This window comes from Ursus maritimus, unplaced genomic scaffold (genome assembly GCF_017311325.1).
Source record: "Ursus maritimus isolate PB19 unplaced genomic scaffold, ASM1731132v1 scaffold_15, whole genome shotgun sequence".
Classification (NCBI taxonomy): domain Eukaryota; kingdom Metazoa; phylum Chordata; class Mammalia; order Carnivora; family Ursidae; genus Ursus; species Ursus maritimus.
In genome coordinates this window covers 28,792,386-28,819,240 of record NW_024423897.1, presented here as the reverse complement: position 1 = coordinate 28,819,240, position 26,855 = coordinate 28,792,386, and the positions used below count along the sequence as shown (strand labels likewise).

Sequence of the window (26,855 nt, the reverse complement as noted above, 5' to 3'; positions counted from 1 at the left end):
ATTCTTCTCACCACTTGATAAATGATAACATTGAAGCAGAGAACATAGTGACTTGCCCAAGGTTACAAGTCTATAAGTGGAAGATTCATTGTTTCGAACCCAGTCTGGTTTTACAGATCATACTATTAGTTACTATATGACACTGCTCTTGATTTTATAAACTTATTATATTTATAATTTCAGGCAAAATATTAAGGCTGAAAGACAACTGATCAGTCCAACTCTCACAAGCAACCCTTATTTAATGTAGCAAAGTAACGACAGGCAAGGAGGAGACATAAGGAAAAACTAGATCTGATAGGGTTTGGTGAAGTTCCAAGAATGTTTTCATTCGTGCATCATTTTTTATTTATTATCATTATGTGGCTATTCTCCTTTTATCTTTTAAAAAAATGACTCATTTTATTTTAGTCTACATCAATAATAATAACATGAATGGGAGACTATATACTCCACGTGCTTTACCATATGTTCCAAATATTACCAACTTACATTTAACTTGAATTTTATTGAAAGTAAACAAATAAGTTACCTGTTAACTATGATTTAATCTGGGTTTCTCTTGTTTTCACTTTAGACAATGATTTAACAACAAATTGCTCCTTATAGATTAATTTTTAAAATTTTAAAGGATTTTATTTATTAATTTGACAGAGAGAGAGAGCACGCACAAGCAGGGGGAGCAGCAGGCAGAGGGAGTGGGAGAAGCAGGCTCCCTGCTGAGCAGAGAGCCTCAGACAGGGCTCTATCCCAGGACCCCCGGATCATGACCTGAGCCAAAGGCAGATGCTTAACCCACTAAGCCACCCAGGCACCCCTGATTAATTTTTTTTTTATTATTATTCGAAGTGTTCGTCCATTTAATTCATCACTTCACTGAGGCATCAATGAAATTAATTATTTTTTTGAGGAAAACATTGAGCCTAATTAGGAATATATATATAAGTAAATTTAATTATTCCATTTGGGAAATTTCATACTGAAAAAAATTATGTTTATATTCCAAGTTTAACTTATTTTCTAAGCATTTGTTTGACACACCGTTTATGTTGTTACTTAATTTGGATCAGGGTGAAGGGCTATGGCAAAGAAAGAAATGTTTATTCTAGAGTGTCCTAGGCCTCCTGACTTAGGACATTCAAACTCAAACTAAGCCACTTAGTATATTCTGCCACAGGAACAAAAGTTTCTCCGGTCCATCATCTTTCCTATGAACTAAAATTTTGTTAATTTAGAAGGCCAAAATATTCCATTATTGAATACCTGAATGCATCTTCTTTATCATTTGAAATCAAACACAAGTATGAATATGTTAAGATTTTGCTAAAATCTTAGCAAAATTGGAGATACAGAGCTTGACTCAGAAATAGAAGCATCAACAGCTAAAATATCAAATTTTGATCAGTTACAATTTACTTCTTCAACCACTGAAAAAACTTATTATTTACACCAGTTACAGCAATGCCAATCAGATAGAAAGATACATTGAGAAGTTCTTAAGACAAGGAATATAGCTGAGCATAATCTTCCTGAAGTCACACGAAGTATAGCATAACAGGTCACCAAATCCAAAGTGCAAGTTCACTTGAACATGCCATGGTTTTACTTAATCAGCATATAAGAGACTGGAGTCAGGGTAATAAACTGTTGTTTTTCATCAGTTTCACAGCGCTGAGGTATGGTAACAATGGATAGATACTGGGAGCAAGCTTTCTACTGATTAGTGATTGAAACAGAATTATAATTGTTTTTAAGTATTCATTTGAGCATTTTTGTTCTTTGAAGTATGTCCCCTAGAATTACTGGATTTGTTTATTACAAACAGAAACATTAAGAAACATCTTAGTTGAATTAAACATTGTGACTTTTTGCTACAGATCATAGTAAATGATAATGTCAGTAGGAAGACAAGCGGAGATCAATTCAATGAGGCCATCCTAAACTGAATTGTTCAGTAGAAACAGTTCATGCAATTCCTAAGGAGACTCAGGGAAAAGACCAACAGTTATAATGTGTGTAAAGTCAAAATGCAGATAGCAAGAAAGAATATTTCCTAAAAAAATATATGATGTAGCCTTTCCCCCCGGTATAGATATGCGTTGAGAGCAAACATTAATGTCACTTTAGGCAAGAAGAAAGAGAGCCTATCAACACTGTGCTTTGATTTCAAAAGTTGTCAGCCTTGTTCTGTAACAAGCACTACAGAACAAGCACCTTGTTCTGTAACATTAGCACTATATTTTTAAATGTATTAGTAAGTAATGTGTTATTTCCCTTCAATTCACACAGCAGAAGTTCTTGAATTCTTGAAACACATATTTGTATTCTTGATAGCATTATCTCCAAAAAACTTAAACACCATGATTTCTAGAAATAACACTTTAAAAAATAATATACAATTACATATATTTTTAAGTTGGAGAAATGTATTTATTTTTCTTATTTGTACTGTTTTGAACTGCTTACAAACATTTGTACCTCTGACATCTATCCTTTTGCCTTATAGAAGAGTTCAAATAGTTTTCAGCAATAAAATATAAAATTACTGCATAAGAAGATTACTATTGCCATAAAAAGAATGATGTTTGGTTATTTTAAGTTCTAGACTTGTTCCCTGGTCAAATTAATCCCTCAAATTCTAAGTGTATATTTTCCTGCTTCAATAATGATGATAAAATACAAAATCTGCGTTAAGTAGATTTATAAATTAAAATTTAATGATGCTTGAGATCTTGGATATTTTTTCTCATATTTCTTTTAACATTGGCTGCATTATTTTAAAATAAAAATTAAACATTGGGAGCCTGAGTGGCTCAGTCAGCTGAGCATTCTACTCTTGATTTTGGCTCAGGTCATGATCTCAGGGTTGGGAGACCAAGTCCCACATGGGGCTCTGCGCCGCTTAAGATTCTCTCTCCTCCCTTACTAATTCCCCTCCCCACTTGTGCTTTCTTTAAAAAATAAATAAATAAAATAGAATAAAATAAAAATTAAACATATCAGCAAGTTATTTTTTAATTTGGTGGGTCTGTTAGCCCAATTTTTTAGACTGAGAGTTCATTAATACTTCTTATAGAAAGGCCCCAAATCAGATATTTCAAGATTTTAAGTGTGATTTTTCAATAATTAGTGCTTTGAACAAAATATTTTTATTGCTTGTTTGTACAAGTGAATATAAGTAAATATACTTTACATATTTTAGCACATATAAAAATCAGTAAACACATTTTATATATATGCATAAATATAAAGGAACAATGTAAGAGATTAGCAAACACTGAGTACTTTACTCCTTGCAAGGTACTATTATATCAACTCATTGTTCCTCATAAAATTCTTGAAACCCCATATTGTTCTTACAGGTAAGCAACGCAAGCTTAGAAAAATTAAGAAACTTGCTCAAAGCCACACACTTGTCAGTGCCAAAGCTGAAATTCAATCACAGTTCTGTCTGAACTACGGTATAAACCGTCTCCATTTTGAAGATCATAGTGACATATTTCCTAACCATTTATATAAGTAAAATTCATAACTCTAATGCAGAATTTTCAAGCATTTTAAGAACATAACCATAGCACAGAAATTCTCTAAAATATATGTTTTCATCTCAACTAGCAAAAGGGAACCTCAACTACACCTTAAGGGAATTTAGAGGAAAAATTATCTCAGGTTTTCATCAAAGAAAACCCCTGAGGGAAAATCCCCTCGAGAGTTTGAGGTCAATAAAGATGTTTGGGTCATAGAGTCATACTTCATTTCAATAATTTCCTATTGGCCAAGAACGCTCAAAGGGTTTCTTCCTTTCCTCCTCTCCCCAAAGCCTGGGATGGCATAAGCTACCCTAGTATCTAAATAGGAAGAGTCTTCTGGGAGGAGGTCCTTGCCTGAGGCTTAATCCTCCAAGGTCTGGACATGAGGCAGAGAGGCAGGTTCCATCTGAACCATTAAATGACGCTGTGTGCGTTCGCTAACACCTGGCCAAAGTAACATAAGGAGTGATGTCATTTCTCCCCAGTGCTATTATTTAATACACACTTTTAAATTCATTGTATGGGTTTTAGGAAAGCAACTCTGCACCAATGATTTTCAAATTAGTAGATCATCTCTTTTGATGGCATTCTCAAGTTGTTTAACTCTGCTAATTAGAGGTTTTAGCATATTGGTAGTGTTAAAAACTGCTAAAATTAAAGCAAAATTGAAGTAAAACAAAGAACTGTAATCCTTTTTTGCTAGGTTCAAACTTCTGCTCTTAATAAGGAAAGCAGCCACCTGGGACAGAAGTAGGAGTTTTTCAGCTTGAGTGTAGCCCTTTATGTCCCACCTGGGACATAAAAGAATAAGAAGTTTTTCAGCTTGAGTGTAGCCCTTGGGTGGTTGGTGTTAATAATTAGAACATAAGGGGTGCCTGGGTGGCCCAGTCAGTTAAGTGTCTGACTCTTGGTTTTAGCTCAGATTGTGATCTCAGGGCGGTGAGATGGAGCCCAGAGACAGGCTCCACACTCAGTGCAGAGCCTGCGTGAGACTCTCTCCCCCTCTCTCTCTCCTCCGAACTCTCTTTCTCTCTCTCTAAAATAAATAAATAAATCTTTTTAAAAATTATTAGAACATAAATTATTACACATGCATTTTTTGGTTTATGTAAATGTTTGCTCCCATATGAAAGATAAAGCATTGGATTTTTCGTCCTAGATAATCTTCATATATGTCAATTGTATGACAGATGGTGTAATGTATAAAGAATCTGTACTTCTTGGGGCGCCTGGGTGGCGCACTCCTTAAGCATCTGCCTTCAGCTCAGGGTGTGATCCTGGCGTTCTGGGATCGAGCCCCATGTCAGGCTCCTCCGCTGGGAGCCTGCTTCTTCCTCTCCCACTCCCCCTGCTTGTGTTCCCTCTCTCGCTGTGTCTCTCTCTGTCAAATAAATAAATAAAATATTTAAAAAAAAAAAAGAATCTGTACTTCTTATGAAGATTAAATGAGAGGCATTATATAAAAGGCTGATACATAAAGTGGCTGTATATAAAAGGGCTGATACATAATACGGTGTTAGTTCTCTAAATGAGGGTCTAAATTTATTAATAGTATGTGTACATGTGTGTGTTTTCATTTAATAACTTGCTGATAGCACTTTCTACTGCCAGGTACAATTCTAATCTCTTTACAAACATACACATCATGAAGAATTTGATTAAAATCTGATGTTCAGAGATCAGCATAATTAAACTATAGAGAATTTTAAACCATATAGAAAAGAGATGTGTAAGCTGACAAGAAACTTACTTAGTAAATTGTTATTAATGTTGAGGTTAAAACTAGCTTTTCCACTATTCCAAAAGTGAAGCTCTCACTTGTAACAGATTCTGAAATCCCACCCTAGTAATGGTAGAATCTGCCCTTAACATTTAATGTATCTATGTAGTGACAGGATGGTATGAAAAATTTCTCTGTTTTTTCTTTTCCTACCTTGATTTGCTACTGGGCTAGGGCTCGGCCACCAGAGTTAAGAAGGGACAGTGAAATAAAATAAAAGAGTTGACCCATTAAACATTTTTCCCCTATGGTAGACTGACATATCCATAGATTCATAAAAAGTGGGAATTGTATGAGATCCGGGCAAAACTTTAGGCTATACTTTTTATGGGTAAATGGAGTTTTAAGAATATCACTAATTTTATGATTAAAATAACCAACTAACTAAATACACACATAAATAACTGTATTCAGACTATCCAACTCTATTTTAATCTAATATGCAAGGAACAATATATTTCAAAGAAAATATTGTTACTTGCCCATGGTCTCACCCAGTTTGCCTAAGGATTGAAAAACAAAAAAGCCTGCACATCTTTATATGCTTGCAAGTATTGCTTCCGTTAGCTTGGCATAGTCACTATAATAATCGAAACACCAACAAAAACTTTGAATATGGTTTATATAGATCTCTTACAATAAGAATCTAACTTGACCTGGTGATTATCACAGCAGCCTTGTGGTTGCTAGAACAGCCTTTATTATCTTCATTTTACTGAGGAGGATGAAGTTCAGAGTTTCATTAACTTGCCTATGGCCTCATGATAAGAGTAGTATCTTCTCATTGGGTCTCTGAGCTGCCGACTGCAGATGTAATTTAAGCTGTAATTGCTTAGTAATTGCTATCCTGTACTCTGCTCACATATGGGTATTTAAAAGGAAAAAAAAATCAACCATGGCTTGGGGTTAAACCATCTCCATTTAGAAAGTGATATTACAAGTCAAATTATTACTACATTCTATCCGGGTAAAATGATGATCCACTATGATCTGTATTGAGCAACACTGCCATAGAGTTATCTATTTCAGAAAAATGCATGCTTATGAAGTCAGTGGCTAATTAAATTTTATAGAAAACTATTTCCCTATGCTAAAGTTATTTCAATCACAAGTTTAAAAGATAAACGATACCAGTTAAAACTATCCTATAATTTAGAGAGATACTTTCTTTTTTTAAGCCAAAGAAATGTATTCTCTCATTGTTCTGTAGCCTAAAACTTTGATATCAAAGTCAGCCGAACTTCCTTTGCTTCTTCCAACTTCTGGTGGAGGCTGTAATTATTGGCACTCCTGGGCTTATGGCTATATCGCTCCCATCTGTGCCTCTGTCGTCACACGGTGTTTTCCTCTTCTTGTAAGGACAACAGTCATGCTGGATTAAGGCCCACTCTAATGATCTCATCTTAGCATCTGCAAAGATCCTATTTACAAATAAGGTTACACTGGCAGATACTTGGGCAGTATAACTTCAACATATCTTTTTGGGGGGCACAATTCAATCCATAAAAATGGCTTTGCTCCAAATCAGAAAAGGTGAATTTCAGTGTGGGGAGCATAAGTTTCTGTGGCAGTTGCAGAACATAGAACACGGAACCTGCCGCTTCAACCACAGTCCCATTCGTGTGTGTTTGTAGTAGGTGCAGCTTGGACTGTCCAAGTAAAAAAAAAAAAAAAAAAGGAAAGAAAAAAGAAAAATGCTTTTACATTCATCTTCTTATTTATAGCCAAATAGTAACTACACAAATCAGCAACAGCACATGTTACTTAATTCTAAAGGCATGACCTTAAACTGCAGACAAACAAATAAAGTCTTCAGTTATAAGCAATGCTAGAACTTGGTGTGTTGATTATGCAATCTAACAGGATAAGCCTAGGAAATCCTCCGCTGTGCAAAAAGCAGAAAGATTGAGCACTCATAGTTATTTTTAGAAGCCTAACTCCAACTTAAGCTCTTATCCTATGATATGTACTCAGTGTATTCTTAGTATGTAAGGCTTCTGTGTCAGAGTTACTGCTCTGAGAGAATATTCTGCTTTGACTCCGTAAATCCATATAAGCCTTATACAAATGGAAGTTTTATAAAGTGTGGACTCTCTGATCTCATGTACAACTTCACAGAAAATTCAGATACCAAATAGTACTTAACAGAGGCAAAAAGCAACTTCTTAATCAATAGAATCAAACCAAATATGCTTTTTACTAGTATTTAAAAAGGTTAAATCCCTGGAGTCTCAGTTGTCTCTGATAAATCAATTCTCCATTCACATTACATTTGAGTGTGAGTGTGTGTATGTGTGTGTGAAATGAGAGAGAGGGAGAGAGAGAACAGAAATTGACTGATTGATTTTCAAGGCTTAGACTATCTTGTTTCAGCCGTATCTCTGAATTCAGATATAGACTGACTTGGAAATCTATAAGTAAACAAACTCTAAAACAGAAAGAAAAAAATTTGTAACAATGTTTTATTTTCTCTCTCTTTTTTTCTCTTCTTCTAGCTTTTGATTCTACCAACTTATAAGAAGACTAGGAAAATGGTGATTCAGACATAATACCCATTTCTGATGAGCTTTCAATTCTTTAAAGTCAGAATAAAACTATATGGACAATTGTCCCATGTTTAACCATGATATTACTACCCAAAGAACATATTAATGCAAACCAGGTTCCCTTTGAACTTTAGTGGACTCCATTTGAAATCATGCTAATGAGTATATTCTATCTATTTTCTTACGGCATCGAGAGGAAAACGGAGGTTAGTTCACTTTTAGAAAAGCAATTTATAGTCTGTTTATGCATGTTAAAAAATATGACCATAAAAAGGCAGATGCTACCAAACCTGGAGTATCCCTGAGTACTTTGGTAGAATTCTTATTTCCAGTTATATTACCTAATGCCAACACCTCCCACAGTTCTGACCACTTTGGCTGTGAGGCATAATAATTAGTAATTCCTAAGAAGAGCACACTGCTTAGTACAATTCCTGTAGAAGACTCAGGCAAAATGCTAAATTTTCCACAAACTGATAGACTATAAGGAACATCTCCAGACATATATATACGTCTTCCTTAACTTCCTCTGATGTGGCACGAAACAACTATGGCTTACTGGCAAAGCAAGAGAATGTCTTAACAATTAACAGCATGCATTTCTCCGTCAGTAGGGACTGCTCAGAGAGAAGAGGTAAACATTCAAGGCTTAATGATTTCTCTTGTGCATCGCTTCCATGACTCATGCTCAATTTTCCCCAGCTAGTTCTAAAATGATTAATCTGCTCCAATGAGTCAATAGTCTTTCATCTTCACGTTTCCTTAGGCACTAGCGACATAAGTTAACAAAATCATCTATTGTATTTGCGTGTGGGTATATGTGTATTTCTACCCCAGGCTTGCCTAGAAAATGTGTAGCATAGCAGCCTCCCTCCTGTACAATCTGTGAGCTGTCCCTGGTAGCATTGTGATACCAGGTTCTCTGGACAGTGGAGACAGATGCAGCAGTAAGCCTCAGTGAGACAACTTCGATCACACTGTAGATGAGGTTTGGGAGAACAGTACCCAATTTTCCAATCAGAATGGAGACAAAGAATGGCGTACTCAAAAATTGCTCCCATATCTTCTTCTAAGAGGCTAGAAATCCCTTGAGTCTTTCTGTGTTAGGTAAGGAAATCAATGTCACAAATTCTGGAAGGTTATGATTTAAATGCTTGCACATTACTTCTAAGTCACTATTCAAATATCCTCTTGCCATGATCTACAGGTTCCTTGGCTGGCCCCAATGGTTTCAGGATTGATTCCCAAGACGCTAGAATTGTATGAGCGTAGACGAGCACAGTGTGAACAGAGCATGAAGAGCATCCCAAGACAAATTCTTTAAGGAAGGATAAGGATTGAATGCCATAAAGTTAAAGGGAAATATGAGAGATAGGATCTTTCAAATGAAAGAAGATAGGATGGGAGTAAATGTGTATTAGGTACACATAAGATGGGGTATAGGGAGATTACCCTTGCTTTGATATGTCCATGGCTTACCTTTGGCTATCATTGGAAGTATATTATGTGGTTAAAATGGAATCACTCAAAGATTCTTTTTATCCTCTATTCTGTTATAGTGAGGTGGCATGTTGGTTAGTGGGGAGTCACTGTAGAAGGCTGGGCTTCTAGATGAAAAATCAGATACATATGTCTCCATATGAGGAATAGCAAGGGCTATAGAAACTTCAAATAGAAAATGAGTAACACACAAAAGACTAGATCCTAGAGCATTTATCATTTATGATGAAGGTACAATCCAAGCAAGGGGGTAGGGCGAGTATTAAAGTAAGACAGAAAGATAAAAAATAAGGAAGGAAGAAAAAATTAAAAATCTTTTAATTTTAGGTATTTCTATAAATTTACTTGAATCAACACTCTTGAAATAGAGGGCAGCTTTACCAGAAAAGGTAAAATATATTGATATTCTTTGTAAGCCAACAGGTGCCATTAAAATATAAATGACAGTATTACTGTTAATATTATTAGTCAGTGCTACACATGGATAATGACATGGTTGTCTGAGAATCCTAATTATACATGCCAACTTAAAGAATTCATATTTGATTCTTGTTTTGTATTTTCTCCATAGTTTGTAAGCTACACCATATAGGAGCAAATTTCATAACTAAAATGGGTGGGTGTTTTCGACAAAGTTTAAGTAGAGAAATTTCAGAGGTAGAAAAAAAGGAGAAGACTATTTAGTATTTGGAATGGTAATATAATCACAAGAGTAAGAAGGGGCAGGAAAATTGGGTTAAAGTAGTGATCTTGATGGCATTACCTACATAGGAATAAAACAATACTTTACAACACACTAAGACATTTTAAAAGATAAATTAGGTAGTGAACTAAGGCATTTTCAAAGGCAATAATCTACCCTTTGGAATAAATCTTAATAAAATAGATTTGTGGAAAGTTCTTTCTTTCAGGAAGCTAAATGACCAAAAATATCCCTATGAACATAGAATACAAGGGATTAAAGCTAAACCGAAAAGGATTAAAGTACCTCAAAGCCCAACACGTTGTCTTCAAAATTTAAGATAAATAACTGAACCTTGTAGTAGACTCTGAATGTTAATAAAATGGACCACTGGAAAAGTAAAAGAAGTTCAAAAAAACAAACCTTCATAACCAAAGGACCATTGTTATCCCATCAAAATACAAATCTGAAGGCATCACACGGGTTCTGATGCCATTCATTTGACTGAGATAGATGTTTTTTATATATTCTTAGTCACTATTGAGTGAGCTATGACCGGTCTCACTCCAATCAAGAATTTAATTATTTGTTAATCTCATCTCCCTCTTCTATGCTGCTCCTTCACATAAAACAAGCAACAAACCCTGAACAAATCTAGTTTACTTTCAGTTACTTAGGTGAACAGAGTTGAGTATGATTCATCAAAATAAAACAGACCACTCTCCTGACTTCTAATCCTGTCTACTAGGATGTCCCCTCCTTGGCTTTAAACAGATGTGCCAAACTCTGTGTCCAAACTAAATTCATCTAACCTGAATTTACCATCAATAAGCCCTATTGTCCCTGAACACCCCCATCTCAGTTGGTATCACTTAAATGATTCCATGTCATACTTCCCCTTCCCTCCACTGAACAAACCCCAAGCATCCAGGCAGAAGAGCATCTAAGCAGTAGCTGCTTCTACGTTACTACCTAAATATTTCCCAGACTAGCAGTCTGGAAAGTACCTATTTAACACAAAACAACCAACAAACGCACGCAAATAACAACCACTGAAAAGAATCCTTCTATTGTCTCCTCCTTTACATTGCATCTATGCTCTCATTCCCTGCCCAGTACTTCACTTCAGGACATCTTACAGTGTGTTAAAAAGAAAACCACAGAAGCAAAATGGTGTCATTTAGGCCAAATTCTCAAATCTGGGCTCAATACCTAGTTTAATTGCAGTTTCAGGCTCCCCCAGAAATGCAGTTTTAGCCAGGAATATTCTGATGGGCTCCAATGAGTCTGGCAGGGGCTCTGTCTGTTCTCCAAAGGTGGATGAAGTAATTTGCACGATAAGATCCCCTCCACTTCCCCTCAGGGAAAGCAACCTTGTCTGTAACAATCCTTTTCTTTTGCTAATCACTTTCTTGCCCCACCCTCTTTCCAGTAAAAATCTTCCATTTTGTATAACTCCTTGGAGTTCCCCTCTGCTTGGAGGTGGGATGCTGCCGATATGTGAATCATTTAATAAAGCCTATCAGATCTTCAAATTCACTCATTTGAATTTTGTGTTTTAACAAGTATCACTGGGTTGAGGCCCTGCTTTTGGTTATTTTTATTATCACAGGTTTATAATATGGAAAATGACTTCGCATCCATAATAACCATGCCTATATTCAGGGCACTTCTTCCTTGATTGTGACCCTTAATTACTTTGAGGCCAGTTGTTTCCCTTCCCAGGTTTTTAAAAGCCAACTTACACTTCTGTGATCAAAAATATGTTATAACTCAATAATATCCTACTGTAAGATCCTATCATCTTATAAGCAGTGGTTAATATTAAACTGATACTTTTGTTCTTTCACCATCCTTGGACTTTGATTCTGCTCTTTTATTTCTAAAGCTGTATAGGGTTTATTTTCATTGTTTATTTCTCTTTTGAATAGACAAATTGAGCTCCTTTTTCTGCCAGTTTTATTGAGATATAATTGACATATAATGTATTAAGATGTAAAACAATGATTATATATATATATAATATATATATATTATATATATATATATATATAAAGCAATATTGCAAAGTGATCGCCACAAAACCATAGTTAACATCCACCAGCCCACATAGTTACAAAAATATAAGGAATACTTCACACATTTGCGTGTCATCCTTGTGCAGGGACCATGCTAATCTCTGTATAGTTCCAATTTTACTATGTGTTTTTCCCAAAGTGAGCACTAGAGCTTCTTTTCTTTATCCCAATGAAAAACACTTTACCTTTCTGGCATTTTTCTTGTCTGGATTACTACAAATTGTAGCACAAATTACACTTTACCTCCTCTACTTTAATTCCTTTCCAGTCTGTTCTTTGGAATAGCCAGCGACAAGTCAACCTAGCCACCTCCATGCTTAGTTTCCTCATAGCATCAAGAGTAAGTCAAACCTACTAAGAGAATCACAACAAACTGGTCACCATACAGCCCCTCCCTGGCCCTTCAGCAACACTCTTTTCTTGTAACTCCTAAACAAAAGCCGAGACTGCTCTAGCCACCTCGAATTACTTGCAGTTCCCCAAACAAGACAATTCATTCTCCTCCGTGCCTTTACATAAGTAGCTTTCTCTTACTCAATATGCATTCTGACCTCCTTCCTCTCTGTCTGGCCATTTCAGCTAGCCTTTCAAGATGCAAATCACTTTGTAACATTCGCAAATATCCACCTTCATCCCTTCCCTCCGAGTCAGCCCTCCCAGCTGGGTCCAGCTTCTCACCTATGTAGCCCCAGGACTTACACGTCCATTTATCATTGTACTGTCTGCTTATTTGTTTGTCTTCAGCAGTATAACCAAAGCTCCCTAAAAGCAGGGACCATATCCTAAGTCTTTGTATCACAAACATCCTGTAGGGACTGATATTAATGAAATCTAGGAAAAATATTTAACTGAGAATAACAATATTTGAGTAGTAGTCTGTTCTATAATATTACCATAGTTACATTGAATTGTGTTGGAAGTAGAAAAGGCAGTACCTTCCTTTGAACTACAAAGAACCAGGATCTCTCATTAAAGTTCAGGGTATTTCCACTGTGAAATATGAACTTTAATTTTAATAAAATGGAACAGATGTCCTTAGCAGTTTGATCAACTATTCTCTCATTGATATCTGTATAGCAGATGGTATAAATAACTCATCATGTATCTAAATACTAATTTTAAAATTGAAATAATATAAAATATTTCAAATTTATTAGGTATGCTTTCCTTCATGAGTGCCTTATCAGGGGATTGGCATCCCTGCTAATTTTCAGACATGCTTTCATATAGTTTTCTCCTCACTTGTTTTCTCCTGCAAGGAAGGCAAATGTCCTTTCACAATGATACACTTATGCTTTTCTGGACTCAAAGTGCTGAGAGTTAAATTTGAAACACCACTCTAATAACGCAAATATCGTCATTTACATATTTTCGTCAGGAACCAAAGATGGAACACATACCCAATATACATCAACTGACAACAACCTAACAGAAGTTGCGTTGGTTCCTTTAAATGACGATGACAAATCTAACAGTGACATTGGAGGTAAAAAATGTGGTCCGTGATCACATGTGGAAATGTGACTAGCCTAGTGAAAATAGTTCTTAGAGGTCTTGTGAGGCGAGTCTGCGTGTCCCATATATAAATGTGCATTTTATTTATATGGTGCTCTTATTTAACTTCCCATGATTCTTGTGTGTATGAAAACAAAACAACGAAAAACATGATTTTTGCTTTCTGAAATATAATCAATCAAATATGATTATTCTCAAGATACTCCAATGTTCTCTTTAGGATTGAGAATAAAAGTGGTAGAGGTTTCTCCGTATTAGAGTAAGTCATGAATCCTTGGTGAGTAGGGGACATACTTTTCTTACTATTCCTCACCACCCCCAACTCATTAGAAAGGATAGCGTCAATCCAAAACCCTGTGTTGCCAAATTGCAGAATTTCCTGGGCTTCCCAGAATCATAACCCACGTAGGGACCAAATAACAGAGAACACATTTAAATATAATAAAGTTTGAGTGTGCTTTGCCAACAACCCTGAACTAGTTAACATTGTGTAGGACTCAAAACTCAGTAGGTAATGAGAACATCCAAATGCGGTTTTCTCTTAGTGCAGCGTCAGGCATTAAATATTAGAGAATTGACTACTTTTGAAGGATGGCCTGAGTCATTAAGCTGCTACTCATAATTTAGTATTAAACACATTGCCACCAGGGACGCCTGGGTAGCGCAGTCGTTAAGCGTCTGCCTTCCGCTCAGGGCGTGATCCCGGCATTCCGGGATCGAGTCCCACATCGGGCTCCTCCGCTGGGAGCCTGCTTCTTCCTCTCCCACTCCGCTGCTGTGTTCCCTCTCGCTGGCTGTCTCTCTGTCACATAAATAAATAAAAAATCTCTAAAAAAAAACCCCACATTGCCACCAATAATTAACTTTTCTGACTATCTTAATGTAAACGTTTCTGCAATATTTTATTATCTGGAAAAATCACACAGCAATTATCAGAGAAGCCATTTTTTAAATCAGTATTTGGTACTAAGTTAGGTGAAGGTCAGAGTTAAGGACAGAATCTTATAGTTTGTGTTTACTAGGTCCTGTACTATTTGACCTTTAAACTGCTGTTTCGTCATGCCATAGCTATTGCAGGGAAAGTGATCGTGTTATAACCAGTTTCTCGTTGCTAAAATAAATACAAGGTCATTGCCTCCAGCAGGTGACTACAGTATAATCTTCTTAATCATGACATCCAAAACAAAGAATTTTTCTCAAGGCCTTTTGAATGTACTCAAAATGTAAATAAATGAAACAATAGGTTACACATAGTCAGCTATGATCAATTTAATATGGCCAAGCAGACAAAAGCAGTTTCTTTAAATAAGAGCTACCCAGGGTCTCATTAGTGCAGAGAAAAAAAAAATCAAGGTCATGCTAAAGGTGTATGACTTCATGGTGGAAAATTTCAATCCTCCAAACACCTCCCTGAAAAGAAACCAAAAGCAAGAGAAACAACAACTGTCGGGCAGATTTCAAAATCTCATTTAGACCACTGGACAAACATTAAGGAAAAAAGCACAAAATCTAAATATACTGAGGTATATATTTTTACAAAGTAAGGTTGACAAGGTTGGAGACAGGCATGGAATGTCTCTTATTAGAACAACATATAGAATTATCACCACACAAGTTTACATATGGGAAAGTGGGTATCCCAAAATTCTAAAGAGGCAGTTTCATGTGAATTACACCTTAGGGGAAAAAAATAGGTCTGAGAATTGATTTTATGAATAAATAAAACCACATTTTTTATTTATCTTTTAATCCCATCTTGTCATATTTAGAATGATCAAAGAAAAAGTGATCATAATATACTCTGCTAAAATATAAGCAACATAAGGTGAGAAAACATATTCATTAAATGATATGCAAACATAAAGATTAAACATGTTTGCCTGTTTATACGTGTTTCTACCTATTTTAATATATCATTAAATTTATATTATATAATATTTATGCATATATAAAATGAGGGCAATCACCTATCACAGAGGTTGCCTGAGCTAAAAAATAATGCTGATAGCATTAATGGACTTCTAATCTATTTAATATTGTTTTGCAAGCAGCTTTCAAAACCAAGCAATCTGATCTTTTCTAAATGGCATTATAGTAGGAAAAGGTCATATGCTTAGGCTGGCAAGCCCATGAGGAAAAAAATAGTAAGTTTCCAGTTAGACTCTGATGCTGATAAATCAATATAACTGTCAACAGCTGGGTCCTGAGATTAACACAGATGTGGGAACAGAAAGCAAACACAATTGTGGAAATGGAAGCAAATACTATGCTTACAGACAAAAGCCATCTGGGAATTGCTTCTTTGAACAGGAGTTATAAAATCAAGGCAGTCTGCCTATAGAAAGTTCTAATACCTTTCCGTAAAAGTACTTTATTATAATTTGGAGATCTATACCTCATTCTCTATGCCATTGACATAATCCAACCCAGGAGTACTACCAAAGCACAAACTGCACATTACATTGGCATGACTTATCTTCACCACAGAGTATTAGGAAGTAAATACTGGTGTGCTTGTGCTCCTTTTGCATATATATCCTTTTGTATCGGGAAGCATTTAATGATGAAGAATTTATGTTTTTGCCAGTTATCTTCTTCGACATGATAGGAATTTATGATATATATCATATTGTGTCAGACTGGGCTTGCTTAAAAGTATCAAATATTATGTGCCTTGTTTCGGGGAGCTGATAGTGTGGCACACTGTGACACTATACAAGCTTCCTTTGTTGGACAAATGTAAAGGATTATAAACTATTATTTCATATCCCAAAAGAACCAAGTCATAGGTACTAGGATGGGAGAGTCTCATGGAAACACTGGAACAGTTTACCAAGGGGATGTTTATCCACTACTTGCAAGTAGTTAATGACAGGCACTTTGGATGCAAGAAATCAGTACCTTATGTGAGAGGCTAATACCTTCAAATCATGGGGAATGAGAAAGGAAGAAGTGAACATCAGCATGCTAACCAGGAACCCAAAGGAGTGCTGGGAACTAGGATGTTGGAGCAATCAAGAGCCAGAAGTCCCCTAAGATATTTGAGTAAGTGAGCAAGTGTTTCTATTGGAGACCTCAGAATAAGCTATCATATTGGAAATCTTCCCCTCCATGTCTGTTCTTCACCCTTCTCTACCCTGCTCTTTACCCAGGAAACTGACCCTTGTAGATTACAGTTAACAGGATCCCTTGCCTCTGACTTCCAGTTAGATTCAATCACCTGACATAGATGCAAGGGAAGAACGAGAATGTAGTTAGTTTTTGAGCTTTCAGTTTGAAGAGAGTGCGTTGGCTGTTTTCTGTTAAAGGTAACTACTCCTGTCAATGCAGCCCATCTATAAGACCCCCCTTTCTGACTTTTTGTGTTGGTGGCAGTTCTGTGATAACTAGCCCTGGGCACCCTGCTATCCTTTGTGGTCACCAATATCCCACTCACAACTTGGTAAACAATCCTCTTTTGATTTTTTAAAATTATTTTAAAAAATTCATTCAAGTATAGTTAACATACAGTGTTATGTTAGTTTCAGGTATACAATATAATGATTCAATAGCTCTATACATTATTCAGTTCTCATCATGGTAAGTGTACTCTTTCTCTCCTTCACCTAATTCACCCATCCCCCCATTCACCTCCCCTCTTGCAACTACAAGTTTGTTCTCTATATTTAAGAGTCTATTTTTTGTCTTTTTCCTTTGTTTGTTTTGTTTCTTAAATTCTGCATATAAGTGAAATCATGTCTTTCTCTAACCAACTTATTTCACTTAGCATTATATCCTCTAGATCCACCCCTGTTGTTGCAAATGGCAAAATTTCATCCTTTTTTGTAGTTGAGTAATATTCCACTATATATCTTTTTAATCCATTTATCTAAGGTTGAACATTTGGGTTGCTTCCATATATTGGCTATTGTAAATAATGCTGCAATAAATATAGAGATTCACATATCTTTTGAAGTAGTGTTTTCATTTTCTTTGGGTAAAGAGTAGTGGAATTATTGGATCAAATGGTAATTCTATTTTTAATTTTTTGAGGAAACTCCATACTGTTTTCCACAGTGGCTGTACCAGCTTGGATTCTACCAAACATGTGAAGAAGAGTAAATACCTATTCTTCTCTAACTATTTCAAAAAAAAAAAAAAAAAAAGAGGAAGGATACATTATGAGGTCAATATTACCTTGATAGCAAAACCAGATAAAGACACCACAAAAAAAGAGAACTACTGGCCAGTATTTCTGATGAACATAGATGCAAAGATCCTCAACAAAGTATTAGCAAACTGAATTCAACAATACATTAAAAAAATCATTGATCATGATCAAGTGGGACTTATTCCAGGGATACAAGGGTGATTCGACATTCACAAATCAATTGATGTGATATATCACATTAACAAGAGAAAGAATAAAAAGCATATGATCATTTCAATAGATGTAAAAAAAGCATTTGACAAAGTACCACATCCATTCATGATAAAAACTCTCAACAAAGTAGGTTTAGAAAAACATATCTCAACAAAATAAAAGCCATGTATGAAACACTTACAGTGAACGTACTTAATGGTGAAAAACAGAGATTTCCCTCTAAGATCTGGAACAAGACAAGAATGTCTACTCTCACCACTGTTATTCAAAATAGTACTGGAAGTCCTAGCCACAGCAATTAGACAAGAAAGAGAAATTAAAAGGCATCCATTGGTAAGGAAGAAGTAAGATTTTCACTATTTCCAGATGACATGATACTATGTATAGAAAATCTTAAAGACTCCCCAAAAAACTACTAGAACTGATAAAAGAATTCAGTAAAGTAACAGAATACAAAATTAGTGTATAGAAATCTGTTGCTTTTCTATACACTAATAATGAAGTAACAGAAAGAGAAATTAAGAAAACAGTCCCATTTACAATTGTACCAAGAAGGATACAATATGTAGGAATAAATTTAACCAAAGAGGTAAAAGACCTGTACTCTTAAAACTATAAAACATTCATGAAAGAAACTGAAGATGATACAAACAAATAGAAAGATATTCCATGCTCATGGATTGGGCTTTGTTAAAATTTCCATACTACTCAAAGCAATATTCAGATTTAATGCAATCCCTATCAAAACAGCAACAGCATTTTTCACAAAACTAAAAATCATCCCCTTTTTAAAACCTTCCCCTACTTTGTAACTTCAGAAAGCCATCTGTTCCTGTGGCAACCCTACCTGTGTGGTGCTTTAGATGGAGAAGAAACACATGGAGATACAGAAGTAAACTTTCTTGAGAGTCAAGAAATTTTGGCTCAAGGGATCAGTCACTAATAACTTTATGAACCTAAGAAAGTTATTTACCTTCTCTATGTATCTTTTCATTTTAGAAAGAAAATTTGGACTTCTGGAATCTAAGGTTTATTTCTGCATCTAAAATTTTATCTATTACTCTAGACAGAGAAATAATCTGATGTAAGAAAATCTATATCTGTTATATCACACCCTTCTTGTATCTTGGGGCACACTGCTGATTGCTTTATCAATATCCATCCCCTTTTCCTTACAGAATCCCCAAAGATTTGGGGTGGCAATATGGTCAGCATAATAAAATAAGTTATTCATACTTTTTGGAAGGATGGGGCAGTCAAGTGATTCATTACTGGTCAATGAGGTAAAAGTCAAAGTTACTGGGTGGGGTTTCTGGAAACATAAGAGGATGTCGCAATCGGGACTGCCTTTTCTGCCATTTGCCTTTTCTCTTCTCTCCTGAAATGTGGACATGATGGCTAGGGTAGGGAAGCCTTCCTGACAGTGACAGCAGCAGTTACAACCTGTGGCAAATGGAGGGTGGGAGCGGATAGCATTCCAATAAGCCCTCCTCCCCCTTCCATATCTTGTATTAAACCCACTCCTCAAACTTTACCAGAACTGTGCTAAAACTACACAGGGTTTTAATTTCTAATTCTGAAAGTCATAGGTAACTTGTTTTAATTCATGAGATTTACTTAACCTACAACTTGTCCATTTACAGTTAAATACTGAAGAGAAACTCTTGCACAGGTATGTGTGTAAAGAAAAAAATGTGGCTTTTAACAGCCAAAAACTGGCAACAGTATACATACACTATGGAATATTATGCTGCATTGAAAATGAGTGCTTTGCAGCAACATACAATGACATGGATGAATATGTCAACAAAACAGTGAGTGAAGGAAGCATATCCTATAAAACAACACACAGCTTATTAATCTTTACATTAAATTTAAAAAATGAATACTGAACAGTATGTTTTGAAAAATGGACTATTGATGGGGCGCCTGGGTGGCACAGCGGTTAGGCGTCTGCCTTCGGCTCAGGGCGTGATCTCGGTGTTATGGGATCGAGCCCCACATCAGGCTCCTCCGCTGTGAGCCTGCTTCTTCCTCTCCCGCTCCCCCTGCTTGTGTTCCCTCTCTCGCTGGCTGTCTCTATCTCTGTCAAATAAATAAATAAAATCTTAAAAAAAAAAAAAAGAAAAATGGACTATTGAAATACACATTTGTTTTTACAACTGTTTCTTAAAGGCAAGGAACTGAAAAACACAGAATTCAATGTTGAATGTCAATTTTCTAATTTACAGTTATTAAGTAAATATGCCCACATATATGTACGTGTAGACAGACCAAGTGCCTTCTATAGAAATTAGGAAGTTGACATTTCATTTTCAATTGGAGATACCTGTGTACACAGCACAAGTTAAACATGCTAAAAGCCCAATGTCTAGCTCATAAGTATTTTTTAGGATCACTTTTTAAAAAGTAATCGAACCTCTCCAGAAAACCTTCTGAGTTCAGCAGATTTTCCCTTCATTCCCCATAATTTATCAGCTTAGAAAAATATGTATCAATCACGTATCCCACCCCTTTTACAACTCTGCCATTCCAACTCCTTCAGTTACCTTCCAGCCTCTTTTGTGTTGCTGGGGTGTTAATGGGAGAAGCATAAAGCTCACAGAGGGGACTAGGCACTGATTATTGCATGCAGTTGAACAGTAAGAGACACAAAACCCTTCAGTGACAATCTCCTAAATTCATCTTCTTTCAGCCCAGCATTAAAGTTCCTCACAATCAGGTCTCAGTCAACTTTTCTAACTTTCTCTATCTCAGTCCTTCTCCAGAAACTCCACCACAGCCAAACTCCTACTTCCCCCCAAACAACCCATGGCCTTTCTTGCATCAGAGTTCCTCCCAAGGAGTATTTTTGTTCACCATATTCTACATGCATGGAAGGCTCTTCTCCTTTCTACAGATTTAAATGCTATCCATTCTTCAAAATTCAGCTCAATTTTTAGCACTTCCTTGGCGATATTTCCTTAGAATGCTGTAACAATTTTCACTGGTAAAAAAATCACTTGCTAACACATCTGTACCATATCTTCTGCTCCCATCTCACTGGCTCACCATCATCTGCCAGGACTTCTCCCAGGTTCTGGCACATGAGAGAGGTTCAGTGAAGAGTTCCTGATTGCCTGGATTCCAAAATATCTTCAACTACTCTCTTCAACTACTATGTTGGGATTTTCTTTAAAGTGTATAATTTTATTTTTCTCTTGTTTTCCCAAGTAAACTTCTTTGACAGAAAGATCTTTGTCTATCACATACTTACTTTCTCTGACCTTGCCAAGTTCATTGCTCATAAAAAGTACTCCATAAAAATTACTGATTTACTTTAAAAGGATAAGAACATTACATTTGTGATTAAGAATTACCTCAACATATTAATTGCTTTGCTTTTAAAAATACACAAAGAGAGTAACTTCTATAGAAATTAGGAAGTTGACATTTATCTTCTGGGTTAGATCACTTAAGATTCAGAATCAAAAGTTATATGGAAAAACAAACAAACAATAACAACAAAAACTCAACAGTCCGGGAAACAAACTGAGGGTTATAGAAGAAAGGGGGGTGGGAGGATGGAGTAACCCAGTGACGGGTATTAAGGAGGGTGCGTGTTGTGATGAACATTGGGTGTTATATGCAACTAACGAATCACTGAACACTACATCAAAAACTAATGATGTACTATATGTTGGCTAACAACATAATTAAAAAAAAACTCAACACTCTTCATAAACAAATTTACCAAAATATTCCAAAGTTTTTGGGAAAATGTTACTTTCACTAGTCAGATGGCATGGAATGCCACTCTTAATTTATAATACTATTACATTGTTTCCCAAACTGCATTTGAGGATTTGTTTTCCCTAATAAACCTTAACATATTTTCAGTATACGTATTTTCACTTTCCTTATTGCTGACAATGTTGTGAATTTATGTTAAATACACAGAGACGTGTTCTAAAGTATTTTAGGTCTTCATTAATAGACACATTTATTTAGATTAAACCAATAATTCAACAGAAGAATAATTTCTACTACTACTGTCTACCCTGAAAAACATTTTCATACGGTACATAGATATGTGTGTGTGTGTGTGTGTATACATATATGATACACACGTACAGATACATATGCGGCTTATATTACTCATAGGAAATTATCTGCAACGTCACTAATGATAAAATATGTTTTAAATCAAGGAATAATTTCTTATAATTTCATTAATAGTATGTAGTTTGGGTGTTTAGTATGTGAACATAATGAAATCAGGGAAGATGGCACTGATGTTTTATTACAATTATCTAGCATATAAGGCCTATCACACAATGAGTAATTAATAACAGATGAGTGGCGGTTTGTGATGTTCTTGCCAAGCCTTTAAAGGTGTCCCTTGTTGCAGGGACTAGTATGAAGTCATTATCATAAATTCAATTGCAGTGTTGTATGTTCACAATTAGCAGCTTGTATCATCTTACCTTATTCTTACACAATAAAGTGCTTACTTATATAATTTATATTCACATAATACTAATTACCTCCATCTGTGTGGCATTTTATTTAATACTAAGAAATCCAATTATGGGATCATTTGATAAATTAAAAAATCATGCATTAAATCCTTGGAGATAAATGGCATGAGTGCATGAAATAACTATAGGTTAACTTCTGGCAACATATCAGTAATCATATCAAGATGTCAAATAATCCTTTCAAGTATTACAGAGCGATTTAGTAATGTTAGCTGAGAAAATAGTAGAAGATATTTCATATGAAGATGGTAGTGATGGAAAGAATGAGGAGAAGGAAGAGTTAGAGGAGAGAATAATCTAACCCCGTGTAAGTGAGAGAAAATAAACAACTGACCACACAAAAGTAAAGCAGCGCGAGATGACATGTTTGAGCCATTTGAATCATTCCATGTTGTACAACTTAAAATGAATTACAAAAAAATAGAAATAAAATGAATTACAATCACTGTGATTCTGGACTAGAAAAGTAATGTGATCGATTTTCATTGTTTGATCTATGGATCTATTAAGAGATTCTAATGACAGGAAGATATGGCATGGAATCATGTCAGGAGAGAAAGGAGGCTAGCAGATTAACTAGCAGGCTTTATCTATAATTTAAATATGAGATAATGACGACCTGAGACAGACAGGGAATGGCAGAAGAAGGAATACACACAAAGCATTTGACAAACCAAGATTTAGAACCCGATGATGTGGAAACAAATATGGGTGAATGGTGGTGTTGTAATTCTGTGGGAAAGAGAAAGTAGATTCCAGGTGTTTACCTCCCTGAAGCTAGACAAGCAAGATTCTCCCATTCCTTCTAACCTGAAGAAGGGCTTCATCTCCCTGCAGTTAATTCTGTTTAACTGTTTGAATAGGCAAATTTGTTTAGATAAAAGTGTGATGATCACTCATAGAAAGCTCCCAGTTCTCTTCACCGAGGAGCAAAAATTTTAACGGGATCTGTCCCTGAGGACAGTTCAGGGATGCTTAATATCTGCTCCCCATATGAACTCTGAGAAAGCTTCGTTATGCATTTACCTATAGGGGGAAGAACACAATTCTCCAATCACTTAGTAAACTGAAGGAAAAGGAAAATGTTAAACCTCAGTGCAGAGGAAAGGAAAGTGTAATCTGAATTACAAAACAACAAAAAAACGTAGCGGTGGATATGCCTGTCCTATGGAAGGTGTATTCACATGCTCTTGCTGTGCTTCCAGTGAGAGGGATAAATGGCTTCGGCATACCAACACTTGCTATGAGTTGCTGTGAGTCCACTCCTACAGAGCCAGCTGACACTGGTCAGCTCTGTATTCCTTAAAATGTTTTCCTCCTAAGGTGGTTTTTACTGCTGCCTGTTTCCAAGATCCCAAGAGCTGAATACATTGCAAATTTCTACCCTTAAATGTCAAAACAAAACAAACAAACAAAAACACCCACTGGCTGTCCCCAGAAATTACCTCACTGGCCTATCTTTAATTTTGTTTTGTTTTGTTTTGTTTTGTTTAATGACCAGTGGTCTAAAACCTAGGCTTTGGTTTGTTAAAAACATTTTAAAAATTCCACAACTTTCTGTGTTTAGGGTTAATGTTTAAGCCTTATAGCTGCCCTGCTGAGAAAAATCCTTTTGCCTTTTTCTAAAATATCTGAATATTTATGTGTTCTCCAAAATCCATTCAGCCTTCCTTTTACATAACCCTAGTTTCTCTTGCAAATTAGTTTGCAACATCCAAGTGCTTTATTAGATTTGACCAAGTTGTAGATTTCCATAACATCACTTGAAAAGAAAAATTTATTGTTTTATTGCATTGATTTGTGTTGGAAAAATGTGATATTTCTAAGATATGGATCTGTATATCAAATGCATGGTTCAACTAAATTGTTCTTATTTTTACTTGTGCTTACTGACATGTTTTTAAAAAACTTTACAAGTAAAACAAAGTGTAAAATGCTCATAAAGAATGTTAAGTCATCTTGAAGTCTGTTAGATAAACTAGGAAAACACTTTGAATTTAAGTATTAATCCATAAAAATTTTGATTTCTTAACATCAGTGAAACTACCTGATGGAAATTATGGTACAATATGTAATGACGTTGTTTCTAAGTCATTTAAAGTACAAGGGAGTATTTCATGTCCTTATTCAACTAATCTTTGGCTCTGAGGACAAATCCTACTTTGCTAAGATGCTATGGAGGTAATTCTTGATTACTTTCCATTTTCAAAATTTTAAGGCATTATCTGAAGGAGAATATTCTGTCTTTGGCCTGTAAAATCTGTACTATGGTGAAAAGAGGACACACTTTGGAGTGAGACAGTTCTTAAGTAAAATTCTTGCTGGGCTTCCCACTAGCTGTTTTACATTGGGCAGGCCACTTAATCTGTCTGTATTGTCCTCTACAAAAAACCCTGAACAATCACTACAAGGAGTAAGTAAGATAATGAACGCAAAGCCCCTGGCATTTAGGGGAAGAATAACTGGTAGATACTTAAAAGCAAAACCAAAAAATCTATTCTACATATTCTAACTATGTAAAAATTAAATACTATCATACAATTTCATTTTAGATGCGATTTTAGTCAGTTTCAAACTTTCTGTTATGGATTCATTTCTGCTGTTAGTGGTAATGAGTTTTGGACTTTTAAATTCTTATCTTTTTATTTTTATTTTTTAAAGACTTTGTTTATTTGAGGGAGAGAGACAGCACATGCGCGCTTGAGAGAGGGAGCATAAGTGGGGGTTGGGGCAGAGGGAGAGTGTGAAGCAGACTCCCCGCTGAGCAGGGAGCCAGGCCCCAGGCAATCCCCAGGACCCTGGGACCTTGGAGCAGAAGGCTGATGCTCAACAGACTGAGTCACCCAGCCGCCCCTGGACTTTTTATTATTCAAAATTTTGATTATGCATGTCAAAAGTCATTTAGGTCTTTGTTTTTCCTTTCTCTGTCAGGATGTCTGCTTTTCAATCATTTTAGTTCTAACTTGAAGCAATACAGAGCATTTATTTTTTAAAAATATTCAAGTCATTCTTATCATGTACTCCTTATGAATTTGTTAAAATGAATTATATTAGTTAACTGTGTAATTTAAGTGGTTAACAGCTAATTTATATACACATTTAATTATTAATTTTAACTCACTAGGAATGAAGACAATTGCTACATCTCTATGTTGAACATTTTGTGTGATTTGTAATAATTTAATATCTTTCATGTATAATTAAATTCATGCTTTATTACCACTCTGCAGCTTTTGAAAACAAATTTGGCCTAGGGACAATATAGGAGAAAGACAGAAAGGCAGAAATGAGGAAAACAGTCCATTACAATGGGAGAGAAAAGGCTGAATTAGAAACAAAAGGATAGGAAAGCCCCCCACAAAAACTTTAAAATATATTAATGTGATATTTAATACAACATAATATAATATTTTATATATAATCTGAAAAGAGAAGAGAGAAAGGAATACAGGATTCAGAGAAAAAACGGAAGAAGATACTATACTAGGGGAAAATATTTATTATACAAAATAGTAATAATGGCCAGAAATTAATGAGAACTTATAAGCTAACTAATCTAAGAGCTTTAAATACATTATTTTAACTGTCAAATAATATTGAGTTAGGGATTATAATTATCCTTTTTTTCACAGACAACAAGAGTGACGCTTGAAGAGATTAACTGGCTCCCCAAGGATCACAGAGTTTATAAGAAATTACGGCAATTATATTATCAAGATTTTGTCCCTACAGCCACATGCCATAGTTATGTATTATTACATAATAAGTCACTCTAAAACTTATGGCTTAAAATACAACCGTCATTTACTTTTCTCAGGAATCTGAAATTTGGGTGAAGATCAACAAGAATGGTGAATCTCCGACGTTTGCAACTTCACATAGGATTTTTCAACTGGAGTAGATAATCCACTTCTAAGATGTCTCACTCACCTAGCTTACAAGTTGGTGCTGGTTGTTTATTAAAACTTCAGCTGATGCTGATGGCTGGGGAGGGAGAGCTCTTAAATCTTTTCTGGGGAAAGCGTGAGGACACGAATTGCATGAAGGATAAGGAAAAGAAGGTACAATCACTTAGTTGATCTCAGTGGACTGCGAAAATTGTTAAAATTGAGGAAACGGAGTGATCTGGAAGGCTATGAGATTGTGGCTGAGAGCAGGATGTTTGGAGCTGAGATTCTGGGGGAGACATAGAATTGGTGATGAAAATGACAGTGAGTGATTGTGGGTAGAGTGGAGATCACTGGAGGGGGTGAGTTCAAGGTGCTAGAAGAGTCACCTTTTTGGATACTGAAATCCACAGGAAAAATAATAGGAGTAGTTGTGGACACTGAGACAGTGAGC

General features: G+C 35.7%; 1 protein-coding gene and 1 non-coding gene across 2 annotated transcripts in view; both read right to left on the bottom strand.

The window, feature by feature from the left end:
- The window catches only part of HCN1 (hyperpolarization activated cyclic nucleotide gated potassium channel 1), a 373,578-nt gene that overhangs the window by 117,456 nt on the left and 229,267 nt on the right, over positions 1-26,855 (bottom strand). The gene's annotated exons all lie outside the window — the stretch shown is intronic.
- Positions 12,158-12,262, bottom strand: LOC121102790. The gene has a single exon (XR_005834913.1). It is a non-coding gene; the product is annotated as a U6 spliceosomal RNA (small nuclear RNA).